Genomic DNA, 13,359 nt, shown 5'->3' on the forward strand with positions numbered 1-13,359 from the left:
TATAACCGTATTATATTGGAGAAGACATTAACATTCAAATTACTAATATCACTATGGTATTTACTGGTACCCAAATATCCTACATTTTCTATTAAGTTTTTAATTAGTTGGGTTCAAGCTTAGATGGTCTGAATGAATTATGGCTTTACAATTTAGAATTTCTGAATCTGTATTATAATTATAACAAATATCGATTTTAATTAAATTGTAAATCTAAACCAAAGCCTTATCAACGTATAACACCCTCAGTAAATCGGTGGGCCCTTAATGAAAAAACTTTTGTATATTTCAATTAGCGACCGTGTAATTTTCGAACGTAAACGAGCTAAATTTTATCGAAAATTAATTGCGACGTCTTCATTGAAAAGTTTTCAATCCACTTTGATATTTGAACATTTCTTTGGCGAACTTTGACAATGCAGTAGCTGTTTGAAACAAAATGTTTTGGCCTAAATATTCGAAATTTAAGCGAATGAGTCAGTCAAATCGGTTAAAACTTTGATGAATATTTCTCAACGTAAATCTTAATTCGGTTGCTTTGTCTCTTACGACGCATGTTTGAACAGGTCAAGAATTCTTTGTTACTGTACATTGGTAGTAAAATGTATTTTTATTTCGAAAACCATATACTACATATACATACACTACTACATACAATACTTACATTATAGTACCAGAATTGTATCTGGTTCATTAGTAATACAAAATCACTATAAAAACGATATCCTATGTCTAACATGAGTGGACTTTGAAAATAATATTACTCTGCAGACCAATATATTAAGTATAAAGTATTCTTCGAGTTAGTGCAGTGTCAGGTCACATTCGGTTCTTGTACTTTACGCCGGCTAACTTATTAAAGTCACTCGCAACACCTGCTCTCTAGATAGAAACTTTGCTATACATACGTAATATACTTTAATATTCGAGATCCATTCCAGACTTACCAGGTCTATATGAATAAGAGACAACTTATTTAAAGTTATCATAAGTTATGTCGTCTATTTAAATGAGCATATTACTACAAAATTACTGAGAGGTACATTTAGTTTTAATGTGTATAAATATTAATTACCCTATAATCAGCCGTAAAATAAGGTCATATTGCACGGTTGATTATACTATTTTGAAACTGTATTTATACATATTCAAAATTAGAACCAGAAAAGTGAGATTTAATAATAATTTTTGAATCTCAACTTCAAAAAAAAATATTAATCGCAAAGTATCAAACGTAAAAAATCACGTTATTTTTCAATTTAAAAATTTCGAGTATAGCAAAATTTGGCTTTCGTATTTGTTTTTCTCAGATGAACCAAATCTCTTAAATTCAAATCATCGTTAGGGATTACAAGTTTAAATCGCCTTGCTGTAGAATGGTATGTATAACAAGGCTTCGAATGTGTGCGTTAAAACATAGACGTGTTTGTCATTTACAACCCGAAAAATGTTACTTTCCCGCTTCCTCTTACGGCCTTTTGGCGGTGAGAGCATTTGTGAGCGTGCGTAGGAACGTTGTTACAGCTACGAATGTTCGCTTGTGTGCGCGGTCCGGGTTTCGTAGCCCCCGCCAGTAGCTTGTCGGTCGTGATAGAGCTACGACGCGTCTTCGTCGTAGCTCACTATCGGACAATAGAATCTGCGTACGTACAGTTTTGTTATTTTTGTGAAAAGCTTAAAAAAAGGACAATGCGAGAGAAAAAAAGTTAAATATGCCCAAGTAACATTGACTATATATTTCTTCCTGTTTTCAGTAATTTAATATATGTATAATTAATTTTGTTGTAATTCAAAACAGACGATTAGTGTGAGACAAATAGGGCTCTAATAATTTCAGATGGATTATACAGCATTTATGTGACGTTACAGTGTCTGTGAAACTTAATTAATTCTGACTGCTTCACGTGAGTGCTTATGGAATTACTGTAATTGTACCACAAAGGTAATATCTTTTATATATTCATATTATAAGACTTGCTTTACATTAAATATTTTTATGGTTTTTAACACCGGGTATAAAATTAAGGTATAAATATTGATATGAATAATGTTTAGATATCAATAATTTATCCCAATTCGATAAAAACATTTTAAAATTTTAAAGGGTGATTATGAAACATATGTAATCTTAAATTGTTTAAATAGCTTAAAGCGTGAAGGTAAAGTGTAAGCTCAATATTCTGTAGATATATTTTTTATACAATAGAGGGCAAACGGGCAGTAGGCTCCACTGATGTAAAGCGATACTGCCGCCCATGGAAATTCTAAAGTTAATTGTTTCTGTTCTGTTTATTTATGTATTTCGCTTATAGCTTATATGCTGCTTCTACTAGATGTACCTTATTATACAAGCGGCCTGTCACGCCTGGATGATTTATTTTTTAAATAATCCTAAGGATTATGAAGGCACTTGTAAAAAAATTGAAATCGGTCCATATGTTACTGTAGATATATAGGCAGTTTTTATTCACATTTTATAGTCAACCGATACAAAAATTTAAATTAAGTGTCAATTGACTATTTCAATATATATAGTATATCACATATAAACAAACAAAACAAAATGTAAGATTAATTTCTTTATTCACATCTATTTTAGAGATATATGTGACGTATTGTAAGAATACTTAATACTTCATAAACAACTTTGTATATTCCCTCGTTGAAGTCTAGTAAGGGTTACGGTAGCCTAATCTCCGATTGTCATCTCGGAATGGGGTCTGAAACAGGCAGTGTGCCAGAAAACCTGAAATATTAACGTACAAACTTCCTCCGCCGCATACAAAGTAAAATAACTTAAAATTGGCAACACTATTTTACATTAAAAATGGAACAGTTACATTTATTTTAAAACTCCGAGCCAAAAGATTTCATGACAATTAGCGTTGATGATCGATAACCATTTAAAGACTGACATAATTGTTCCTTATGCCTGACAATAAACGGTTAAAAACATTACACATAGAAGCATGCCTAATCTATACAAACAAAATATGTATTCGATTGGGACTAGATAATTAATCCATAAATATATATATATAGTCAAGTTTAGCTGACTCTTAAGGTCCATCATCATATGGCAACGGTTTACAGCGCCTACCCTAGGCAAACGTTTATAGTATCAATGATTTCCATAATTACTTTTTTATTAAAGACTTTTATATTACCTGTGCTAAAATATTTAATATAATATTTTTTAACACAAAACTTTTTGGGACGTCCCTCTAAGTAAAATTTATGATGGTGATTTTTCCAAATGATTTTTGCGCCTGTTACTTTGTATTCGATTTTCTTTACCGTATCTCAAATATTTTATTCCGTTTTCGTTACAAGTATTAGCAATAAACGTTCATTATTGAGAAGTGAGAGCACAATTCAAATTTCAATAACAAAGTCGAAACTCGTCAAGATTGATAGGGAAGTTTACCCAGTTAGTAATAACTGATATACACTTCACGATTTTTAATTTGAGATTGATAATACTTAACACATCAATATATATATAAAAAAGAATCTTTATTGCCCTTGGTATATCTGCGTGATGTCTTGTGAAGTCTACTGATGCGATACTCGTGAACGGAGAGGACAATTTCGCAAATTCTGTTCTCCTGACAATAATAAACTGTTATGTTTGTAAGGTTCTTATCAAACTAAAATTAAGAAGTTTTTAATTGTATCAAAGAGTAGAGTGGAAAACTTTTAGACAATATTTAATCTACATAGCTGTCAGTAGTTTGCATTAACTCTCAGCAATTGACAGAATGTATGCTGCAAATGATTTTTAACCCAGAGCAGTACAATATTTCTTTAATATTATTTATTTTAGAATTTATATTCAAATCGAATTTATATTAGTCATTTGGACCTTAAGCAATCTTTTTAGGCAAGCCGTTTTTAAAATAATTAAAAAAAATAAAAGATTCAACAGAAATTTTGACATGATTCCACAAATAAATATAAAATCTCAGTAAATGCTGATGTTAATTGTTTAGTTCATAATGCATGCATGATCATAACTACTACTCAATTATACATATATAGATGAATATGCAAAAAAACAGCTTTCAACAAAAGCTTCATTTTAAATAAGAACATTATGAACACGTGGCCTAGCAAGATAATTAAAAAAAAAACACAAAACATCCCCTTGCTTGTGATTGGTCAACATCTCTAGTTGAAACGTATTGAAGCAAGAAATATTACACTTGCAATCAAACAGGGTTTCGTTATTCATCTATCGATTTACATTCGTGTTACACTTGAACAATACTCTGCGATCTATATTATCGGATGTCAATTGTTGTGTCGTATCGCGTACTTTTCAAACCCCATACGTTGTTTGTAGAACAAGCAATACCTCGATTGAGTGAAGTCATTGTGTAATGCAACGGTAACTCCATTGTGAGCGCGAAATGTCATAGTCACCATGCAGAAATTTAATGCCAGCCTACTTCAGGTTTCCGTAGCAGCAATTGAATGTTTTAAAATCCTGTAACAATGGCTGTTTCGGTTCAAATACGCCATTATAGTACAATAATTATGTTGTTCGTTGTGTTTGGTGGCTTTCGGTATACTTATTGTTTCATGTTTGGTACTAATTTCGTATCGTCAATCAAAAATTACTGATACATCATAAACAAAATTTGGGTATCTGAATTATTTTGTGAATTTAATTATGGATTGCTATTTTGTTTTTATTATGTACTTATGTTTTTATTATGTATTTTCTTATGACGTTGTCACGTTCAACTATCGTCAGTGAACCGACTTTACAGAAGACCGAGTTTTTTTTGTTCTGTTTGCACTTCAAGCTTTAAATGGAACGCATCAGAGGTAACGACGCGCCGCGTGGTAACGCTGCATGTGTCATGTTTTTTCGTGCAAATTCTCTTCATCGAATTATAAGACGTTATGAACGGCTAGATCGATTTCGCTAATTCTTCTGACGTAAGAATTAGCGAAATCAATCTAGCCGGTTACGCGTGATGCCGTGACCAAGGGAAATAGGGATTCATTTTTATATATACAAATTTTATTAAACTAAACATTAGGCTATTTCCTACTATCACTATATCTTCTACAGTGCTATTATAGTCTGGATATTTCTTGTTTATTTTCAAAAACGAAACGGAGAATCTCATTTTCTATGTGTCCTTGAGTCATATAATTACGTAATCTTAAATGATTACTAAATATACATATAACAGTCCGAATGTTCTTAGGTTTTTAAATATAGAACAGAGAAATATTTCAAGTACTTTCTCCGTGAGAGTTGACATCTCTCAAGATGTCATTGTTAAGGAGATGGTTCTTATTTCGCAGAACTCCTTGGCTTTTAAATTAATGAGACAAAAATAAGACAGTACGAATACAGGAATATTGCGCATATTGTTCTTAATTCAAATATTATGAAACACCTTATTTTATTAAATACATTTAACAGGAGAACGTTATTATTATTAACGTATTATAGAACGTTATTATAGGATGTTATTATATTGATTACAAGGTTTTGATGATAAAAAAAAACAATTAACGTAACTAAGCCTGCTCTTACATTCTAAAACGTTGGAAAAGTTTTATTATTTTAAATTTTAAATAATATTATTTATTAAATAATGTAACAATTTTCTCACACTTAAATCGTTTAACTTTTTATATAATATGTTCAGCCATTTGATTACTTACCCAAATCTTCATTATTTGACTTCAAACCTTGGACATAGTCATGTGAAATTTCCCTTTGCTAAAAGACGGTCAACAGCAGCTGGAAAATAGTGCATTAATAGAAAATAGTTGCTATCGAGGAAAATTGACTGAAACTGAAACGTCCTGTTTGCTTACTGCCCATTTTGCTCCACTTTTGATCGGAAGCTTTGTCGTGAACATTTTCTATTTTTTTCATCAAAACACGCTTTATTTTTAGCTCGTATTAGCTTTTCATATTTACTGTTATGCAACGGCGTAAAATTCTAAATGAAGGGAAGGCAAGGCCTAATGTAATAATTTGGAATTCAAAAAGCCTAGTTTTACCTTTAATACAAAATATTGCGTTTTGATAACAATTAATTATATTCACAGTTTGGTAGTAGTTTGTTAGTTAAACGTTAAGTTTATTCAAAACAGTTTTGGATTGATTTGAAGCTTAATTATACATTTAAGTATATATATAACAGTTAGCGGAAGGTTAAATACTTAATATCTCTTCTACAAACAGTCAAATTATTGTACATTATATAATATTATTATTAAAGGACATACTATTTTGACGGACAAGATACAAAAGTTTTTTCTACTAAATTTCGTACTAACTATACTGACTTTTTACCTTTTGTTTTTACGGATTCAGTATCAGTTTAGTTTTTTTTTGTTCTTGTTCAGTTTCTTCTTAGTAACTACGATATGTAACATGTATTTTTTCACTTCTTGCCTATCTTATGTAATTTAATACATTTTTTTTTCTCTCACAGTGGTTGCCTGGAAGAGATCGCTCAAAAGCAATAAGGCCGCCAGTTGCTCTTCTTTTCATTTAATTATGTTCAATTTTTATATTTTAATGTAACGAATGTATGAAGTGTTAATAAATAAAAATAATAAAATAAATAATAATGTTTTGGCTCACACATTTGTAACATCATCTTTATGTAGGAAATGATCTATGCTGCATTAGTTACTTAAAACATATAAGACGCATTATTGTCTGACCGATTAAATCGTCTTAAACAGGCTATTTGTAAGCAATGTCCTGGGCATTAGTTAGTGCGTTAAAAGAGAATGATTTTAAGAAAAGCTTTCCTGGGAAATTCAATTTTATTTTAAAGCTTTTGCTTACGGCTTACTCGAAAAGAGTTTGGAGAAAATTTTACAAACAATTTTCAAACCAGCAAACTTGTATAACCAATTTGGACTTTTATAAATATTTAACGAATTATTAAATACTTAAATTAATACTAGTTATTTTATTGTGATCAAAAAGTACAGTTACACCTCCAATTTAGAATAGAGCTTATAAATTTATGCGCTTGCAGATATTGTCTATGTAAAAGATAGAGTTTATCGAATTGTACAATAATAGTATGAGTTACTTAAAAAAATAAAAACATGCAAACCTGCAGCCAATAGTTGTATAATAATTTATAACCTTAAGTCCAAAGATCAAAGATCAGGTATCCGGTAACAGAATAGTTTGAGTTATTATAAACTTAAAAAAATTGAGTGGATGGGAAACATCGTAAAACATTACACTTGATATTAAAATCCGTCAAAAATTTAAAAGTCTTAAAGCAAAATACTACACGGCACGTACACTTAAAGTTACACCTATCAATCAACTTTATTAATAGGTTTACATTTAAAGAAACTAATTTTTAATTCATATTATATAATATTTTTGAAGTGAAACTTCTTTACGCACGCTTGACTCGGGGAGTAAGCTGGCGAACGCGTTACGTAAGCGTTACGAAAAGTGTGATGCGCACGGAAGTTGAGTGGGGGATATAAGCAAGAGACAGCAGTGCGCGCATATTTTCTTTCTCTCTTCCTCTCTTAGCCAAATACGTTCCGTATCTCTAAGCACACTGCAGTCCTATTGTCTGTTTCACAGTGTAGGAGCAAAAGAGAGCAGTTTTTTCTAGATATCTGTCTAATTTAATTCTTACTTATTTCTCATACCATAAGTCAATTCTATTATTATTTATATCCTATTCTATTAAAATAAAAGATCTATGCAAAAATATTAATTTACCAATGAAAACATGAAATAAATTTAAATATTTGCAGAAAATTAATATATGTATATGTACATACATATATATATAATAATCTTAAAGTTAATGATAACAATAGTAATCTTAAATCAAAAAAAAATCTTTTTATACAAGTTACCTCATCTTCATAAATCTCATTCGGATTGACTTTTCGAAATGACTGTTATAAATTATGTTAGAGCAATTTCTTTGCGTTTATATTGTGCGTGATCGTTCGTGTTTGTAACTTCGAAGGTTTTGTATGCTTAACTTATTTATTGTTCCGTCTCGTATAGACAAGGTCATTTTTTTGTTAGATTTAGAAAAGTTTCTGATAAAGTTTTTTATACTAGTATATACTCTATTCTCGTCATTACTAGATTTTGTTAGAGAATTTAAGGAAGTTTACAAAGTTTTACAAAGTTTACAAAGTTTAATTCCTTTTTTAAAAAATTGAAAAAGGCACTTTTAAATCGATGGCAGCAACACCTGTCATTGATCTAAACAAGCCAATACAAATCCATATTTAAACTTAGAGTAGGTACGTAAGTAACGCTTAAAATCATTTATCTGAAGAAAAAGCTTTAGCCGTTTTAGCGTTTATACCTGGGCAAAAGTGCCCTTATGAATTTTTATAGGCCCGGGGAATGTTTATGAGACGCTGGTTATACCCCCAGGCCGAATATTCCTTGGAACGTAAAACAATTTGGACATGTCTATTTTTACCTACGTCACCCACCTCGTCACATTTCTCCGGCCAGCGAGGAAAAATATTAAATGCCTCGCGTGCCGTTTGTACCTAACGATTTTTGCGAACTTTCTGTTTTTTGCTTAACGCGTTAAAGATGAACTTGAAATAATGAATCGTATTTTAGTAATATCTTATAATTGTTTTAAACTATTTCCAGCAAAATTATTTATATATAGAAGCATAATGGTTGATTTTGAAAATCGATTAATTATACTTTTACGATAAATTATTTGTACATCTACAAAAACAACACATGTGGACAAGCAAAAAAACAATCTAACCTGACAGAAAGAAGTTCAATGTAACGATAAAATATCGTTAAAGAGTTATAAAAATTAGAATAACAGTCAATGTCAAAATGGAATTGGACACATCAAGAGAACAAACATGGAATGTATGGAAATTGGAACTCAAATCAAACCCGTAAAGGTTATATAAATTTTAAATAATTTCCTATCATATAATTACACTTTTTATAAGGAAGCTTACTGGACATATTTAAAAGCTTGGTGCGTCATGAGGGGTTCATGTACCAGTTTAGGAAAAGACAGATCAATGTCTTGTTTTGATGATGTCTCTTATAGAAGGTTTTTTACCTCTAAGTACATATATTGCATCCAGAGTGTATTTAAAACCTATGCTGAGCAAATACACATTTTTGAGTCTTTATTGATGAACATGAAGTATGTAGGTATGGAGGAGTTGGTTGAACAAGTTTGATCCATAATCAAACTTACAATTCAGCAAATTAATAAATTTAATTCGATGTTTTGCATTCTTTGCTTCGTAATTACAACTATCTAATCACAAATAGATTATAAGTATTTGATAAAAAATCTCTACGCAAAATGACGAACGTAGAAATTGAGACTTGCCGACAAAAACTTCAGCAAGTAACGGCGAAGTAATAACGTTATCTAATACAACTCGGCTGTGTTTCCAACGTGTGTTATATGGTAATATATTTTAGTATTTTATTCCGAAGTCCTTTTATATTCTACTTTGTTCTACATTCAATATATTTTCTTAAATCGCGTTTACTATTTCTAAAGGTTGTCCTAACTCTTTCATTGACTGACTTGGGAAAGCCTTTTATTAAAAGGCCTTAACTTGATCGATCCAACGTGTGGGGTTAGGCCTAGATCTTTCAAAGCTTTCATATAGCTCATGTTCCACGATATATATATAACTACTAGCGGACCTAACAGACGTTGTCCTGTCTACACGTCTTTAATTTGAAAATTTCAAACTTTTTTTAATAATCTAAAACATTCCGGACCATTTTGATGAAAATTATTATTCAAATGTTATGACAATATCTAACGATCCAGCACATGGTCAACAATAACACAATGATAACAAAACTTTTTTTTAATTTGATCGCAGCGCTGTCGGGACAGACTAAAATTAAAATTCGAATATTATTTAAAATTTGACAGTGCGATGGTAGCGCCGTCTGTCGGATCCAATGTAAAACATTCCAAAATCAACAACCACTAATAAATTAAAAATTAATTAAAAAAACATTGTCCAGCGGACAAAATTGTGAATCTAAACCATTCCCGGATCCCCTTGAACACACACAAAAAATTTCATCAAAATTGGTCCAGTCGTTTAGGAGGAGTTCAGTCACATACACACGCACACAAGAAATATATATATTAAGATTTAAAAAAATAGAAAGTGGATAAATATAACTTAACCTAACTTTCCTCCAACTTTTTTTTGTTCCCTTTGTTTTTCAACTTGGACCCCACGTCTAGAAGAGACGAACGGTTCAAGTGCACAGGTGCTAATTAAAGATTTAAATATACGCTTGGTAGATTATACTGGTGAGCCAAGAGCTGGTGATTTTCTCGCTCAAGGAATAAATAACGCAATACAGCGAGGAATTGCTACCAGCATAAAACATACATTCACGCCACGGGAATCTTACTTATTAAATTTGTTTTAGTTTTTTATGTATCAATTTTTTAACTACTGTTACTATTCATGTATCGGTTAGGAATATCGTGAATGCTTATATTTGTGTGATTTTACATAATTAAAACGGATCAATTATTAAATTATAAACTATTTAACGACTCATTACAATAAAAATTATACGAGTACACTAGAAGACTCGGCCAAGCGTTGCTGTGGCTGAGGTTTTTGTTATACATATTACAGAGAACTTATATGAAAGTTAGATAGCTTCTGTTAAACTTTGGTACCTTTAACAAAGCGCCATCTGTTAGAATTGTATCAAATAATAAACAAATATTTGCAATAAAATAAAATTGCGACTATAATTAAAGACCAGACTGCTCACGGTGTGCCAATTTAATTTAAATCGGTTAAGTAGTTTAGGAGTCCATCGCAGACAAACATCGTTCACTTCACTTTCTCATTAATAATATTCATTATTATAGTAATGATTAATGCTACATTTCGTATCCTCGAAGTACATTGAAATTCAGAAATAGCAAGCAATTTCAGAATGGCTGTCTGCGGATTGTACTAACTTCAGACATTCAAGTATTTTAGTCTTGTCGACCTAATTTTATTACTTGGGCCAAAATGTTCAAGCTGCTTCCGTCTTATTGAGATAATTCGACATAGCCAGTTCGTTTGCAAATGTTGATATAAATAATTTATATATAAAATATATTTTGATGCATTATAAATATGCAAAGTATGATTGTATAAATGAAAAGGTGACTAAAAATTATTTATGTTGATCTCCAACGTATCTCATCGTATCTCTCATCTCAAGTAACCTAACTAAATAAATATAATAAATCAGTGGTTCTACAACCTCTTTTAGGTCTTGGCCTCAGATTTCTGAATCTGTTTCATGATCATTTTTAAATCTAATAGGCAAGTAAGTGAGTCTCCAGTGCCTGATTAGTCCGTGCCAGGACCCTGCAGTCTTGCATTAGAACTCTGCCCACAAAATATTTATTAGACTGAATATTAAATGCGAAAACATATTTAAGTATCTGTGCTCAGTGTTATGTAGACATTAGTACCACTGATGGAGGCCTTCTTTAATTAATTTATTATCATTCAGTGGTGCTACAACACTATATGGTTTTTAAGACCCATATTATATTAGTGGGCCCTTTTTACTTAGGGTCCTTCAAGAAAAGAGTGTACCAATTCTTAAAAGGCCGGCAACGCACTCGCGAGCCCTCTGGCAATGTATTAAATAAAAGTTACAAGAAACATCGGTTTATCAAAAGATTTAAATGTCGGAGAAATATTATAATCACACAGATTGTACGTGATTTAACGTAGACAAGGCAAGCAGATGGCACAATTATTTCTTTTCTCTCATACATGCTCTGTTTACAGTATAATTAGATTAACCCCTCAATTTGCATGAAGGGTTGAAGGTACATGGTCTTATGTTTTTATAAATTAACATGAAAATAACCCCTACTTACTTTCATTGTCATTTGCATAATTTTCATTAGGACTGGCTTGAATTAATAATATAACTAAGATCACATGACATTACATTTTATAAAATCTAGATAAGTATTGCCTATTTTTTCTTGTAAAAAATTAAGGTGACGGAAAGTTTCTTCTAAGATGATTTAAGCATAAACTGATGATTTAAATACTAACATTTACTTTACAAATCATCAGGATATGGGAGATAAAACATATCTACATACATAAGTAGTTACTTGAATTACTTAACAAACATATCCCAAAATTATTTTTAAATTTATTATTTACACATAAGTTGAGTAGGTATTACACAATTAAAAGGAATATCTTTATTACCAGGTTATAAGTGATTATAGAACTCACTAAGTAATGAAAAGAACGCAAAATTAAGACTAATTTATTATATGGGATTCCATAAAGTAATTCCAAATTTGTGACAGTAGAATATTTGTTTTGTGTAAGATCAATGGATATGTATCAAAATTACTACAAAGTTGCGCTATGTATAAGGCAAGCCTTTGTCTAGTGACAAGGATACATATAGATTATACGACACTAGGAACAAGATCCATTTAAGGAAAACATTTCGGTGTATTATACGAACCTGAAATGCCGCTAGGGAACAATTTTGTTACTTCCTTGAGAGATAGATATGCTTCAACTATTTCTTACCTCGAGCTTATCTGAGAAAAAGCTGCGGCTTGCTACAATATTTTCGAGCTTTCTTTTTTGTGTTTAAATGTATTTCTAAATTCATAACGTGAGTTTTTTTTCATAAAGCTAAAAATAAGGATTTAAATATGTGAAGCGTTAGGAAGAGAAATATGATAGCTGATTTTCTGTATATGCAAGAGGTGCTCTCTGTAAAACGTTTAATTATGTAAGCGTTTTTTTAACGTCTTCTTAATAGAAATTAATATAGCTCATTGAAAGTTGTTTATAGAACAAATGAATATAATTGAAAATAGTTGGTATTCATTTAACATTGTGTAATTATCACCACTATCATGATGGCTGTGGCACACCAATGGACTTTTCTATGAGTTTATTTAACGGCACCCATGAATTTAAAGACAACGGAGTGTATAAGGAATATATTTTTTTCTGTAGCTTCTCAGCCTCTTAAGAAAAACCAAATTCATGAAACAGACACAAAAAACGGTCATTAAGACCAACCCTTCGTGGGGCTGTACGTGAATTTTATTTTTCTTAAAGTTCTAATACCGGAAATATTACCCTATTAACAATCATGTGTTTAAAACTTTAAAACAATACTGTATTACTAGAAAATATCCTTTGACAGATTTGAGTTTGATTAACGTCATGAAATGTTAGTCTCAAACAAGATGGATGCTAAATTTAGAATATTTGAAATCCTAAACAATGGGAATATAATTCATCACATGATAAGGAATATTGCAGGTA

General features: G+C 30.9%; 1 protein-coding gene across 1 annotated transcript in view; it reads left to right on the plus strand.

The window, feature by feature from the left end:
• The first annotated feature begins 1,708 nt into the window (after positions 1-1,708).
• LOC111003432 overlaps positions 1,709-13,359 on the plus strand; it is a 59,521-nt gene continuing 47,870 nt past the window's right edge. The window contains exon 1 of the mRNA XM_045628103.1: positions 1,709-1,942. The gene's annotated coding sequence lies outside the window, so the exon portion shown is untranslated. The remainder of the gene's footprint in view (positions 1,943-13,359) is intronic.

The sequence above is a fragment of the Pieris rapae genome, chromosome 4 (assembly GCF_905147795.1).
Source record: "Pieris rapae chromosome 4, ilPieRapa1.1, whole genome shotgun sequence".
Classification (NCBI taxonomy): domain Eukaryota; kingdom Metazoa; phylum Arthropoda; class Insecta; order Lepidoptera; family Pieridae; genus Pieris; species Pieris rapae.